Below are 14828 nucleotides of genomic sequence, written 5' to 3'. Positions count from 1 at the left end.
TAGATTAAAAAAATCAGAAATAATAGAGTTGCAAGGAATTTAGGGACAAAGTGGCACATTGTGTTTTTTGAAAGGTGAGGAAAACAGGACCTGACCTCAAGGTCACAAAGAAAGCGGACAGCACATCAGACCGAGACCAGGTTTTCTGGCTCAAAGCTCAAAGCCATTTTGTTGCCATCTCCTTCAACATGTGAGGAACCTAAAGAAAAATCAAAATAAAGATTTAATGAGAGATTGAGAAGACCAGATGAATGATGAAAAATGTAGCATTGGATGAGAAAGTGAATAAAAAGGAAAAGAACTCATTTCTAATTCATAGATGTTTCAATTTATTCAACATTTAGTATCTGTGATTTAATGGTGGTTTGGCACATAGAACAGGAGAACAAAAAATAATGAAAATGTGATGCTGAAAATGTGATATCATCTATCAATCTGGAATACAGAGTCCTGGCAGGTCTACTCAAGATCAAAAGTCTTTGCTGGGAACAGCTCAGTATGCTCAATCAAATACCAATATTTCAGTTCTTTCATCTAAATTGGGGGGGGAGTCATCTGTCAATAACACACACACTATTGTGGTCTGTTTTCCAAACAAAAATAAAGCAGTCAAAAGTTAAAGAAAGCAGCATGATATGTGGGGGACTTTTTCCATTTTTGAAAAGAAGTAGTGGAGTAGGAGATAGGTGATTGTGATCTTTAAAAATGTATCAGGGTGGCATTGGTTAATAAAATTATATAGGTGTCAGGCATATAACTCTACGACACATCATTTGTATATTGCATTGTGTTTACAACCTCAAGTCAAGTTTCCTTCCATTACTGTTTATCTTCCTTTACCTCCTTCCTCTTTCCCCGATAGCCTCCTTTCCCTCTGGTAATCGCCGTACTGTTGTCTGTGCCTAGGAGCTTTTTTTTCTTTCTTTAATCCCTTCGCTTTTTCACCCAGCCCCACCGCTCCCTTCTGACAACTGTCAGTCTGTACTCTGTATCCATGACTCTGTTTCCACTTTGTTTATGATATTCCACATATGAATGAAATCATACTTGTCTTTCTCTGGCTGGCTTAGCATAATACTCTCCAGGTCCATCAATGCTGTCCCAAAAGATGAGATTTCCTTCTTTTTTATGGCCGAGTAGTATTCTCCTGTATAAATTTTCATTTCAGTGTCAAACTTTGTTGTTCACATTCTTTAGTGGTTTTATTTGTTGAAGTTTTGAGACAATAGCAAGCATGGAGCCATAAAAAATAGACCAAAACATGTTTTTCTTAGGTTTCATTTGATTGCATTATGTATATAATGTATTAAAAGTTTATATGTACCACGGTCTTTGGCCTTGTGAGAATATGGTCCCTGTTATTAAGTAATAGATAATGTTTGGAGAAGGCAAAGAAACTGCACAGGTGCCTGAACTTCTATACAGAGCTAATTCAAATAAGCATGGAGAAGAGAAGAGAATATTTGTTAATAAATATAATGAAATTTTGCTAAATGGTATTCTAAGATTCTACACAGATTTCCTCAATTAATCCCCCTCACAGTATCTTCAGGAATGCTTATTACTACACCTGTGACTCAGATACGACTTCTGGGGTAGAGAGAGTAGATAAGTTTCCTAACTTCCAGAGTTACAGATACACCGATTACACCTCAAGAGCTTCATAAACATGACTTTGTTTACACAGAAGACATGTGTGAAAGAAGTCGCAAGCTTTCTCTTATGAAGATAGAATTGTATTACAGTTTCCTTAGTTCTATGGCTTCTGAGGGATCATGTAAAAAATCAAATCAAGCATTTGGGGAACTAATGTATGTACTTTTTCCAAATCTTCCACAGGCAAAATAAAGTTTCACGATGAGGTTGATTTTAAACTTAGCCCATGGATTTTGGAATGGCAGTTGACAAAAATGGGAAAGAAGTCCCAGGCAAAGGGGAAAGTAACAGGCAAGACACAGATCATGGAAATGTCATCTGGGGAAGAGCAGGCAGGCCCAGGGGTCTTCTGTAGGGTTAGAGATGAGCTTGACAAGGGAGGCAGAGTCCCATCAACAAAGCCCTTGAGTGTGAGGCTAAGGGGCAAGGGAACACCTGCAGATTTTTGAAGGCTCCAGTTTGCCCTGGATCGGTGCCCGGGTAGTTTGAAATTGAACCCAAACCTCCTGTTGTTTCGAGTAGTCCTATTCTTGGCAAAGCATCAATTCAAGAATCTTTGAAAAGTTCATTAAAAACCTCAAATGCTTTTTCAAATACCAAAAGGCTTCAGCACTCCATTTCAATGTAAATACACTCAGGAGTTTAAATACTGAGATTTAAGAATGAATGGAGGAGAGTGCCTGGAAATAAATGTGGTTTGGAGAAAGAATTGGAAAAGCAATGAACAGTGAAACGGGGAGCTCAGGAAAGACTTGAATGCATCCAATGATACCGGTTTTTGGAAGTCACTGGAGCCTTGGCTGACAGCCCCTAAGAATAATCGTAAGTCAGGGAATTCAGAAGTCAACATCAGGAGAAGAGCCCCTGGTTATCAGAATACCAGAGAACGAAAGCTCAGCTGGGTTTGGGCAGAGTTATGCTTCCAGGTGGCTGTTTGTATTAGACATCTGTCCGGTCTGGATCTGTGATGAGGGGTGACTGAAGGGCTGTGGTCTACAGAGGAGCCCAGTCCCATCCAGATGGTGCTCATGCATGGTGGCAATGGTCACCGTCTTCCTCCCGCCTCTCAGCGTCATCCACATCACTGCATCCTCCTAGGTCTTCAAAAAGAAGTCGGTTTTGTAGAATATGGTCTTGAAGACAAAGGAGATCATGAGTGCTGATTTTTTCAAATACTGCCATTCTGGAAAAAACAAAAAAACAAAAAACAAAAAGAAACTAAAAAGACAAGGCTTAAATGTAAAACTTGCCATTGCTTATCACAATGAAATAGGCACAATAGATATTTCTAATGCCAATGCCTTCCTTAAACTTAAAAGCAAATTATGACAAGACATTTAGTTCCTATTTTATTAAATTCTATACACTTATAGGCCATATAAGTAATACAGAGATTTTTCTGTTTTAATAAAGTCTTTATATTATGTTAAATATCTACATTATTTATACATTTCTATATAATAATATAGTTTTTATTATAAAACATAAGATTCTTTAATAATTTTAAAAATACAAAATGAGCAATGAAAATATGTTGATAAAGTCACCATGGAGATATAATAGCTGTAATGTGTTCATTCAGATATCTTCCTAGTCTTCTACCAAAACACAGTTTTTGACAGACTAGAATCATGCCATATGTACATTATGTTTAAAGATCTGTATTGTTTTTATGTTTCTACGAAACGACATAGGGATTCAAAATTCCTCTGAAAGAGTCTACCACGTCCCCTGCTAACCTTCAGCTTAAAAGGCTGTGAAAGGGCTTGAAAGACTTGATGGTACAGTTCTCCTGGGACAGTGGCACAGTGCTCTCTTCTGAAGAAGTATATAACCTTGCAGACCCAGAGCTTGGTTCTAGAAAGACAAAGACTCAGCATCAGAGAACATTTCTTTTCAAAAAAAAAAAAAAAAGCACATTCAGTGTTATTGGAATAACTTCTAGAATCATGCTAAAAGGTCATGTGTAAAAAGGACAATGCTTTAGTAAGAAATGAACTTTACGCACCCTGTGATACCCACCTTTGCAGAGAGAGTGACACAGACAGCCTTGAGAAGCCTCCAGGGGTTCTGAGGACTGAGGAAAGCCATGCCGAACTACTGCTCCATCTGCTCCTGCCCCATGCGGCCACCTCATGGCCGATAGGATTTGTAGTTTTGGCCAGTTTGAATGGGTATTCAATATAATCATGCTCCTCTGTGTTTGAACACAGGAATGTTTGTGCAAGCCTATATTTTCTTCATGCTAATTCGCAGCTCACCAGAAAACCAGTGCTCCACGTACAAGTGGGATCAGAAACTTGAAGTAGCTCTGGGTTCTTCATAGTTGTATTTAAAATATTTCAAACATGCAGAGAACTGTACAGGATAATATGATAATGTACCCAACAAAGAAATTTAACATGTGATAATTCTGATAAGCTTAATTTAGACCTTTTAATTAACATCAATATGTGTAGTTATTGCTTTTTTTTTGTTCTCCCTGAGCCCATTTTCTCCCTTTCCCCAAATATAACCATTACTCTGAAGATAAGATGTGTTCCCAGGAAGAAGCCTTATTCTGTGAATGTCTAGTAGTTGTGTGCAGGGCATCCTGTTGGAAATACATGTCTCTGTGAATCTCTACACCTTAGCAGTAATCGCTGCATCATTCTTATTGCCAACAATATTTCTAACGTGGCTCAAGAGTGCCTTCCCAGGAATAGTCTCTCCAATATCAACTAGACTAACAGAAATGTCCTTCCCTATTTGAAAAAAGGGTTGTTTTTTTTTTTAAGAAAATCAAGACTTTGCTTAGCTATTAAAAATTACCAATATACTGCCCATCCTCCTTCCTCCCATCTCACTTGCATTCTCAAAAATATCAAAATTCTGGAGTATAATTTCAAACCAGTCTTTCAAAGTCCAATGTTTTTTGAGTTTCTCAGATCACAGGGATGTTTCAAAATGACTGCTGTAAGCATGCAGAGTTTGATTTGTTTCTGGCTCAGATTTGTCTACTAATGGTGTCTCAAATATTCTCACTAAAACCCTACATGAAACAAATTACAGAAAAAAAAATCATAGCCACATGATCATATATGTAAAATGACAGAAAACAATTTAAAGTAAATACATAGTATTCTATATTATTATATTTACATTAATATATTTGTTATATATTTACTTAAAATACAAACTGCATGCATATTTTTAATGCACACATTTTGTTATCCACATATAAAACTGGGTTCCTAAAACACTCTGTTTCTCTCGTTCAAACTTTACATGGTAAGTTTTGTGTCAGGTGTATGTATACATTATATTATTGATTAGAATGTGGCCTCCTCAGGGGTAAGAACTGTGTCAACTTAATTTATTGTTTCTGTACTGTGCTTTGCATTGACTCCTGTGAGATAATAGGTATACAAAATTTATGGAATTATAAATTTGTAACCCAGATGGCAATATAAGCAATGGCAATATCACATAAAGAATAGAATGCCAAAAAGAGAATAGATTTTTAGAAAACCTGGATGTCTGTACTCTGCTTTGGGGATAAAGTGAGGCACATAGGCAATCAAGGGTCTGAATTAGGGAACCTGCTAATCATTATATGGGAAAAGGAGTAAACCATGGCAGATTGAATAAAGAAAAGTCAAAATGTAAAGTCAAAAGTGAATGGCCAGCAATTGGTCAGTGATAACTAGAACAAGCATCTTTTCCACCCTTAAGATAAGGAAACTGCTCAGCAAGCAAGTGTATTTGTTTGTGCATTTGTTTTATCAGAGAGCTACTGTCACAAAAAAAATAACCTAAAATATGGAGAGAGACAGATATTAGTAATGAAAAACAGGACTTAGGCCTTTACTTGCTTGGGACATTGTTACTGAATGCCATATGCACTGATAAGAAGAATCAACTAAACATTTTTAATGAATTCTAAAGACTAAGTATAGATTTGTGGGAGTGTGAAGCTGCTCTGAGCCACAAACATAAAGCTATTTATACACTCTCTCCAGCTGTTTCACCAGCTTCTCACAATGAAGATGTGGAGAGAATCCAAGAAAGCTTTCACCATGGACTGGGAAGGGGAGAGGCACAGGAGTTACTGCTGACATTCTGTCCAGTCCTGTAGCCACTCTCCCCTATGAAACAATACACTTGACCTGCATAAAGCAAAGTAACCAAACTTTAGCCTGAAGGCATTGGTGGAAATTCCATTGGGGGAAAGGAACAGAAAACAAAACCCCATCCCTGGGAAATCAGGAAAAAGAAATGCAAGACAGTATTACATTGGGAGAAGGGAGAGGACACTGGAAAAGATCACACTTTCAAGGTTCAGGTTCACAGAGCTGAATACTAAGGTGTAATTAAAACACCAGAGTATTCCCCAGGACATTTTCCCACACACTGGCAAGCATTAAGTAAAACAAATATTAGAACACAGGAGAGGGAGCTTCAGGAGACAGAAATTCTCTGGGAGCACAGAAAAAGAAAGACTCAGGAGCTTATGAAGAGAGTCAAAAACAAGGTAAGAGAAAACTCCAAACCTAGTTCGACTCCTGAGTATGTTAGCACAACACACTCTCTTAAAAAACAGGAGAAGAAAAGGAATTTTATCTCCAAGCATAAAAATTTTTGTGTCAGTACCTACTGCCTTACACAATACACTATTCTTTTGATAAAAAAAAGAAAAAACAACTTTGAAGCATAGACAGAAGCTGACTAAACATAGTCTGAAGAGACAAGTAAACATTGAAACTAGACTTGTATATTCACAGATGTTGAAATTATTAGACAAAAATTTTTAAATAACTATGATTTGCACGTTAAAGCCTGTATTACAAAAAAATAGAGGACAAAATAGAAGGTCAGATATGTAATGCCATCAGAAATGAAAGTAATATGAATAAAAATAAAATTGTGATATTTAAAATAAAATACCAAAATCACAGTAACAGATATGGAGAATGCTTCTAATGGACTTGCCAGTAGACCGAATACAATCAAGTAAAGAAGACATGAGCTTAAAAGAAATGAACAGAAATTAACCAAATTGAAATACAAAAAGAAAACTATTAAGGAAAAAAATAGAGCAGAACATCAGAGAAATGAGGTACAATATAAAATAGTCTAACATATGGAACTGAAATAACAGGTGGAGAATAAAAGACAAATTTAAAGAAATAATGACTGTGAAATTCCCAAAATTATTAGCAGACACTAACCACAGATCTAAGGTCTGAGAACATAAAACATGATAAGTACTAATACAACTACACCTAGTTCTATCATAATCATATTGCTGAAATCCACAAAGAGAAAATCTTGAAGATAGCCAGAAAAAAAATAGACATTACAGAGAGAAACATTCATAAGAATTACAGCAGACTTTCATCAGAAATCATGTAAGCAGGAAAACAATGGAATGAAATATTGAGCATGCTGAAAGAGAAAAAGTCAGATCTGAATTCTATATTCATTGAAAATATTATCAAGAAACTATAGAAATCACTTTTGGTTTCAATTCCAACATGTAACAAACTTTGGAAATTGTGACTTCCACCTTTACAGCAAGACATAGCAAAACAAACTATCAATGACATTTGTTGAACCTGTCATTGAACTGAAGTCACCTGACATACTACTATCCTAAAATCTAGACAGATGACCCATCCAGAAACTCACAGCTGAGATCTACTTACCTAGAGCAGAAAGCCATGGAGCCATAACTGGTAAAGAAATTTAAATAGTGTTTTTAACTAATTGCTAGAGGCTGAGTGCAGATTAGCATGAGAGAGAATCTCTTTGGGATAACAGGCTTAAGGAGAGACACACAATTTCCTGGATTTAACCTCCAGGAATCCCAAGATGGCTGAACAAAGAAGACCTGAGAAAAAATTCCCAAGTTGTCTTGTCAAGAGTAAGGGAAGAGTAATCATTGTGAAACATGGTCAACTTTTGTTGTAACAAAGACCTGTCCTCCAAGGGTAAAGACGATCTAGTAATATTTACTAATATCTATTGATTATCTGCAGAGTATATTTTGGGAAAGGTTTGGCAGAAATGATGCATGTATGAGTAACAGAGAAAGTAATTAGTCATACAGCTATTCTTGTGAATATCGGCATAGTATCTGTTCTCAAGTCCCTGGTAATAACCTTTGAGCACACACCTAGCTGTGCATATTGTTCATTAATTGTGTAATTTTAAATACCTGCATTGTGCCAAAGCAAACCACAAGTACCATTTAAGAAGAGCTGGTGGGAAACACTATGATATTAGGAGCTCTGGGATGACCTTCTGCCTTCTCTTGAAAAAATGCCTTCCCCAAAATACCTTTGATGTCACAGTCAAAAATAGCCTTTAAAAAAGGAAAAAATTAGCAAGGTCATCAAAATATTTATTTTTATGAAAACTCAGTTTTTTAGGAGGGAAAAAGTTGAGAGGGCTTCTAGGGACATGGAAGGTGGCATGAGAGTGGCAGGAAAAAAAAAATGAAACATGGAGGCTGAAGGCTCCAGAGATGAGTTCTATTAATTTCACAATTTTCCATAGACTCTTGGGTGAGTTCCTGCTGTGGCTTACTTAAAACTATTGATAAATTTGATACATAAAAATGACTCAGTTCCCCAGACCTGGGACCTTTGGGAACAATCTCCGAACACATCTTTCTGAAAACTTCCTTGAATAGTGATCTTATAAATCAAGAACCTGCACATGCTGGATCAGAGGGTAAGACACATGGTTGGTGCGTGGATCTGGGGATGTTCACCTTCTTGTTTATAGATTCCCTCCAACTATACAACAAGAGAGAATGCTGGATTTTTCCTCACACATTTATTTTACCTCCTTTATACCGAGCTCTGCTTTTTAGAAAAAAATGGAATTAGCTAGGCTCTTGCTAAGTTACATGAAAACACTAAAATGCCAATGACACCCCCCCATTCTATACGTGTTCCTGAATTCATTTTGTTCTCCACAGAAATCTCTTGTGTTGGAAAAACAAACAGCCCTTTGAGTCAAACTCATGTCTGTTTACACCCCATGGAGAGCTGGGGATACATAGATTAACTCAAAGCTGACTTTGCTCAGAAAGAATGAAGGTGGAAAAAACTTCTCAGGAGCATTGTCTTAGCTGAGCTGTGTTTAATCACTCTCTGTGAGAAGATGTATACTACCATCTCTTTGTTTGGCTTTTTATTATTGCCTGAAGTACCATCCGTCAGTCCCTAAAACTCGGCCATATCTACCTGTTTCATGACTATGTTTCTTGACTCTGGTCAAGTCAAGGGACTTCCTTTCCTCTCTTTCAGGAAGTCACTACAGATTTTTCTCAATTTACGATACTAGCTCTTCTTCCAGTATATGCTACATGAAGGAAACTGGCTCCTAACAGGATACCCTGACCTCACTCTGTCCACTGGTCCCAGGTTTGCTGTTAGTGAAGCCTCAGGCACTCACCTTCTGCAACACTCGTTTGTATTCAGCATCACTTTATGAAGTGGCTATTTAGTGTCTCCATGCCTGTAGCTCCGGTCTCTGGTGGCCAGAGGAAATCCTGCAGAAAGGAATAGTCATTCTTATGCCCCACTCATTGCTTCCTGTAACATCCTCCTTTTATCCCACATTCTGTAATCATTTTTTAAACCTTTCACAAGCATCAACTCCTTGAAACTGCATAATAGTTTGCAAGGTAGTTTCTCATCATTGTCCTAGTCACCAGAAACTAAGATTCAGTGAGATACAGCATTTTGATGAAACACATTCTGCTGGAAAGGGATGAACCCAACCGTACCAAAGACATAAAACCTACTCCACCTTCCTCTCACTGGAACTTATTTGTTCTGTCTTTCCTATAAAAACCAATTTAATCTAATGCTTTGCATAGAATGAATAGTGCTAAGTCATATCAGATTAAATTGTGGCAAGACTCAATAAACTAGTGGAGAAGAAATAGTTTTAATCTAGAAAGAGTCTGCATTTCCATTACCTCAAATATGTCTTTAAATTTGAATTCACTTTAAGGAAAATGAAGCTGGAAGTCATAACAAATTCATTAGGAACGAGGTTTACACAGGATATTTAACGTAGCGATCCAATCAGAAGACCTGTATCAAAATCACAGATCTTGCCTTTACATTGAAACATTGCTGAATGGGTAGACATTATTCTGTTATCAATTCAAGTAAAATATTTAAGGGAGTCATGCATCATTGCTTTCGACTCTACAATTTAACTTACCTTTCTGATTAGCCAACCAATGACTGACTTCAGTGGGATCATATAAGAGGCTGCCGACTGCAGTGTAAAATTCCAAACCACGAAAGGCTGCAAAAGTGCCACTAAAGAAGAGGGATGGAGGTCAAATCCACAGTGGGGATAGACTTACTGCTGAGTTTGGGTGTGGCTGCACTTCCACTCGGTGTCCTTTCCCCAGCTGCCCTCTCATTCTGAGGACTCCATCATGACACCAGAGTCAGCCAGGAGGCCGTGTCAGCTGCGTGCACAGGGATCTTGTCTTCTGAGAGCAGCTTCCCGTGTTGTCCCTTGTCTCTGGGATGAATCATAATCTCAACGTAGGCAGCTCACTGGGCAGGTGTTGGGGGGTTGCTTTATTGAACTGTAGCAAAGAGTAGATGGAAAGTGCACAGTGAGTTTGGCACCTGCACCTCCGCTTGGGCTCAGATGCCCAGAGCAAATTCCGTCCATCATCCGGGGGCGGTGAAGCTTGAAGGTGAGAGCCAAGCCCACAGACACCATCTGGGGAGTGGAAAGAACCTGCAAAGCAGAAGTCAGAAAAATTGGCTTTGAGGCTTGGCTGTGGCTCTTCACAATAGGAATATTCTAACCAAGTCATAAAATCGCTCTGGGTTTAAATTTCCTTTACCTATAAAAAGTGTAGATAATAATTTCTACCATGCCTGTCTCCGAAGTTTCTTGTGAACAAAGGGAACAGAGAGTATTCCCCGAATCTCTCCTGGAGGGAGGCTTCTGATCCTTGCCTCGTGCTGTGGCCTCTGCACCCTTCCATTAGCAGCTTCTCCCAAGGGAAGCGAAGGTGCTAATTGGTAAGTGTAGAATATTAAGGGAGCATGTTTTACTGGTGGGCCTGAAACATCCATGTCTGCATGTGGTCATCATCCTTGCTCATTGTCAGTTGACTTGGCTAGGTTTTTCCTCTGGTGGGGGCAGATCTCTGTGGCCCCTGATGGGGCTGAGCCTTCTCTATCCATTGAGGACTTGGTATAAGCAAATAGACTCCAACTGCAAACCTGATTCTTATACTCCATTAAATATGGGTCCTCCAGTCATGAAATAAAAGCCCAGCTGTGAGTACTATACACTTTGTTTCTTAGCTGACAGTTTATGGTTTATATAACAGCCCTGGTCAGAACCCTAGAGAATAGGGATTAAATGGTAAGACAACAAAATACCACTCCAAATCCTTAACAGGAAAGATCACAGGAGAAATGTACTGTGAAATAATTTATTCAATACAAAACAGAATAAAAGGTAGAAATGATAAATATCATTCAGTGTCATGGATTGTTGCGAAGGGGAAAGGAGGAAGGATTGATTTCTCATAGAAATGCACAAATGAGATCCTTGCCTTGTTTTCTTAACTGCTGCAGAGTTGCACCTACTAACCAGCACTGCTTACTTCCACCAGAAATGCACCTTGGCTTAGATCGATGGCCACGAAGCTTTCCACTGAGCAATATTTTTTTTAAGTTGAAGCAAGATATCTCAGAAAACACAATTAATTATCTTATACCTCAGTTTTCCTGTTTTTAAAATAAACTTCATTGGAGTTCTTCTTACATCAGCAGGGAGTTTGGGGTAACAAAGGAGATAATAAATAGAAAAGTTTGTTGTAAAGTAGCAAACAGAAATATACACACAAATATGTACACAGATATGTACATTTCTTTATATGTACATATGTGTGTATAGGGTAGGTCAAAAGTAATTTTACAGTTGTGTTAATGCAAAACACAGAGTTTATTCCTGTACTATTATTTATTAATCACTGTATCAATATTATTTTCCATACTAACAACTGCAAACCTACTTTTGTCAGTATGTATGTATGTAAATGTTAAGACAACCTATCAACATATTTATATATATAACTTATCAATATATATTATATATGTTATGTATACATTGATAAGTTACATTAAACATTCAGTGAAAACCTACTAAGAACAAATAAGCATGGTATCTGACCAGTCACTATGCTGGTCACATGAGTTAAATCTTAACAGTTTTGTGGAATGAGTTACCTTTAAAAATATACTTACTTCTAAATTTTGAGACAAATTGTATTCCCCTCTGCCACTCTTCTTGCTTTAGGCATGCTTTTTAAGACCCTAATATGAGTCAAGCATTGTGCTAAGCTTTTGTAGTATATGTCCTTTTACTGGAACCTCAACCCAACTTTTATGAGTTGAAAATTATTGCCAACTTTTTACAGAGAAGCTCAATAAGCAACACAAGCCTCAGAGTATAACGCTCTTCACTGGTCATTAACCAGATGCAGCAACCTTTCAGAGCTTTTGACTGAATCAAGTCAGGTGATTCTTATCCCTAGACATTCTCACACGCTATTTTAACCTGATTACCTTGAGTGAGGTATGATGAGGACGGATGTAGGTCAAGAGAGACCAGTTAAAAGTTCTAAAGTTTAATCCCTGGCTGGCATAGCTCAGTGGATTGAGTGCGGGCTGTGAACCAAAGTGTTTGATTCCCAGTTAGGGTACATGTCTGGGTTGCAGGTCACGACCCCCAGCAACTGCACATTGATGTTTCTCTCTACCTCCCTCCCTTCCCTCTCTAAAAATAAATAAATAAAATCTTTTAAAAAAAGTTTTACAGTTTTATTGTGCATTCCCAGGAGAGAACACAGCAAGACAAGCAGGGCCACATGGGGATGCACCGGGGGCACTCAAGGCAGGGAGAGAGGAACCGTGAGTCAGCATTTTTTACTGTGGTTTCTGCAGGAAGCAATGGGCAAGACACAGCAAGAAGTTTTAGACTTGACCAGTGTAAACAATTTCTGCAGGTGCTGGGGTATGGGCTGTCTTTGGCCGCCCAGTAGCTGGCCCTGGGAAAATTAAGGCAGGCGTGTCGTGGCCTGAAGTGTGAGATCCTGCTAAAAGGGGAGGACGAGGGTCCTAACTGCCTGCTCAGTCAGGAGAACAGACCAGCTTCTAACCAGGACTCCTACGCTGGGTTAAGACAGCAAACACACACATACACACATATATTATTCCACCTAATATTCAGAGAACATATTTGACAATTTATTATAATTTTCTACTTTTTTAATAATAATCAGGATAGTATATGGATTTGTAATATAAAAAGAGATTCAGTATAAGGTCAAATCTCAGCTATCCTGCTTACTAACTATGTGAAGTCAGACAAAATATTTTACTACGTTATGTCCCTGTTTTCATATATACAACACTAGAACTTAACTAGATAGTGCCTTATAATGAGTTGTGTATACATGTTACCTTAAAAATACATTAGCATGTAAATAAAATGACATAAAGCTGTGTTTGTTCCCTCAGAATAATTTATACAATTCTGCCTTCCTATCCTATTCAATTATAGCATTTAAATGAGAAAATGTAACTTATTATGGAATCTAAGATCAAGTTTATTGGACTCAAGTGCAAATAAAATGAAACTATAACATTTGAAAACCTTGGAATCTCTTAAAGTAATAATAAAAAAAGACTCCTGTGAAAACTAATGAATGTTTGTGTTACCATAACCATCTTAATCATAGAGTCATTGAAAATTAGTGAAGGTAATATATCATGTATCCAAGATATTTTTAATATATTTAACTCATTCATTGTCCTATTACTAATGCAGAAATAAATTACAAAGAAACAATGTTAGACTAGAGTAGAACCTTGAGAGTCACCTGGGTTAGCACCATCGTATTAGAGATGGACTCTTCCATGGTAAGAGAGGAATTCCACTTGTTAATATCCTCGAACAAACTGAGTCCTCAGGATGGCTGGACCAGAGCAGATTAAAGTCCATTTCTCTTAGTTAGGCTTTAGATTTCCCAGAAGGCCAAGCATCAGATATCCAGAGTCAGAAATAGAGGTCAGAGTCAGAAACCCCGTTAAAGCAGAAACTTGTGACTTCTTCACGGCACTCAGTCTATGGTTCTCCAGTTTGCAGTGCTCTTCTCAGTAGAAAAACCTGGAAATAAACACTGGGTGAGAGTCACAGCAGCTCTGTGCATTTGCAGAAGTCCCTCCTCACTTTGATCCCTACTGTTAAAATGGGCTGTCTATGGTACTCATCCCACAAGAATGTGGTTAAGATTTAACTCATACAGCCAGCATGGTGACTAGCCCACTGCAGGTCAGATACAAGCGCTCATTTGTTCACTAAATGTTTATTGTAATTTATCAAACACCACAATACCTGTATAGGTCCTAATGGATAGTTCTATTGCTGTTCCAAAGCCCTTCACCTATTCCTGCAAATGAACAGAGATAGGACATGTGGAAGCATCCTCCACTGAACATCACCAACATGTACGAAGATGGTCTACAGTGTTCTGTGTCTCATGGGATGTTCTTTTAGGTCTCCTTCCACAATCATTCATCACTCACTTTATTGACACTCTGTGTTGCCATTTGGTGATATCCAAGTGCTTGATACTAATTATTTTGGTGGGGAAAACAAAGCTGTTTCAGACATAGAGAGAAGCTCTGTGCATCACTAAAAACATCTTTAAGGACAAAGTCCCTTAATGACAGGACTGGTGATACCATCCAATCTTGTCGAACTCCTAGGATCGGGATAGGCAAACCTGTCACTTGCCCCAAGCCAAGCTGTGCAGAGATTACTGTTTATCTTACCCTGTGCGGAAGCACATAGAAAATAAGCAACATGGGAACAAGGTTCACCCTCTATTTTTAAATGCTACCTTCTATTTTAGACGGAACATGTACAATTTTTGTTTAGCAATTTCAGCTAATTGTTGGAATAACATTTTTGGGAACAGATTGCAAACTTCAAAATGGAAAAGATCATTTTAGGGAGGGAAGCTAGGCAGCTGTCAGGGAGTCGGAATTAACATACATTTGCATAACAGATGTACAGTAAGGTGTCTATGACAGACAATCACTGAATATTAATGCTATAGACCA

At 38.0% G+C, this 14828-nt stretch overlaps 1 long non-coding RNA gene across 7 annotated transcripts; it reads right to left on the bottom strand.

The window, feature by feature from the left end:
- Nucleotides 1-1050: 1050 nt before the first annotated feature.
- LOC123815820 lies at nt 1051-13932 on the bottom strand. Of its 7 annotated transcripts, none has more exons than XR_006785169.1 (6): nt 13583-13932; nt 9883-10419; nt 9103-9199; nt 3679-4014; nt 3396-3513; nt 1051-2839 (listed from the first exon to the last, which is right to left on the bottom strand). It is a non-coding gene; the product is annotated as an uncharacterized LOC123815820 (long non-coding RNA). The 7 variants fall into 7 exon arrangements; XR_006785171.1 differs by having other exon boundaries at nt 10031-10419; XR_006785170.1 differs by having other exon boundaries at nt 9883-10261.
- Nucleotides 13933-14828: the final 896 nt, after the last annotated feature.

Source organism: Phyllostomus hastatus, unplaced genomic scaffold (genome assembly GCF_019186645.2).
Source record: "Phyllostomus hastatus isolate PE091 unplaced genomic scaffold, TTU_PhHast_1.1 phas_contig_196, whole genome shotgun sequence".
Classification (NCBI taxonomy): Eukaryota; Metazoa; Chordata; class Mammalia; order Chiroptera; family Phyllostomidae; genus Phyllostomus; species Phyllostomus hastatus.
The sequence above is the reverse complement of the archived record's forward strand: the minus strand, read 5'-3'. Positions and strand labels throughout refer to the sequence as shown.